Below are 1,172 nucleotides of genomic sequence, written 5' to 3'. Positions count from 1 at the left end.
GGTAAGAGAGGGGTGTGACAGCTGTGCTGACACTATCGCAAAGACAAGACTAATGTGAAGGCGATATTTTCCCCTCCAAAGCATCGATCTATTTGTCAGAGTCGATAGATTCTGGACGGTTTGCCGAAGAAGGGCGACTCTGACGTCATCGTCCGGAGGTAATCGGTGGCGGAATCGAATACAGTTTGACGAGGTGCAAAAACTCGATACAATATTGAGTATCGATACCATAATCAATACCATCAAGACTCGGTGTCAGCTTAGCACAGTTGCTGTTCCCTGGCTGTCTCTTAGTATGTTAGTGTATGGGTGCGTAAAACTCCTATCAACACTTTTAGGTTATTTAAGAAATGGGACATCCGATCGCCGAAGTTAATGTCTGTCTTCGATAGGGCTGAGTCAAATGGGTTGAAAGTCTCGAAAACTCAACAAACTGACTCAAATTGTTCAAGAACGCCCAGTATGGGATTCGAACCAGAGCCATTTGCTCCTTAGTTCAACATGATACCAACAGAACGAATGGAGCGCCTTGTTCTGGAGGACAGGACGGGAACCCATCGCCCTGTCATAAACGCTTGTTCGTTAGTTCCTTTATTTCTTTGTAGGAAAGTACAGCGACACAATAACGGTCATTTAGTACTGGGGGGAAAACTAAGACAGGAAGACAGACAGCTACAAACGACAGAGGGAAAGTGAAGAAGTATGACTTACCAGTGGCGCCCTTTAACCACCTGCGACCTAAATGTAACGTAATGTCGTCTACTGTACATTTGGAGGTAAAGGAAAAATTGAGTCCCCTATTCGAAACTTACTTGACCTGCTACACTTATCCGGACTCACCGTTCTCTGTGAGGGCACTTGTGGGTTGCCTTGACGTAAAAAAAAAAAATTCTTTATAATGTACGTGTTTTCACACCCCCACAGACACAATTTTAATCTTTTAGGAGGCGGGCTTCTATTCCTGCCTGCCACGGCCAATCTGAGGTGAGAGGGATGCAACATCCCAGCAGAAAGATCGAGATACTCGACAAAAAAATTTCTGCCCACCCAGGAATCGAACTCGGGTCTCCTGCGTGCGAGAGCGAAGCGTCTAACCGCTACACCACAGACGCCGGTAAAGGTAAAGTAATGTTAAGACAGGATAAAATAACTGGCACGAGGGGGGGGGGGGG

The sequence above is a fragment of the Aplysia californica genome, unplaced genomic scaffold (assembly GCF_000002075.1).
Source record: "Aplysia californica isolate F4 #8 unplaced genomic scaffold, AplCal3.0 scaffold00826, whole genome shotgun sequence".
NCBI classification, from domain to species: Eukaryota; Metazoa; Mollusca; class Gastropoda; order Aplysiida; family Aplysiidae; genus Aplysia; species Aplysia californica.
Note: the sequence above shows the minus strand (reverse complement) of the source record.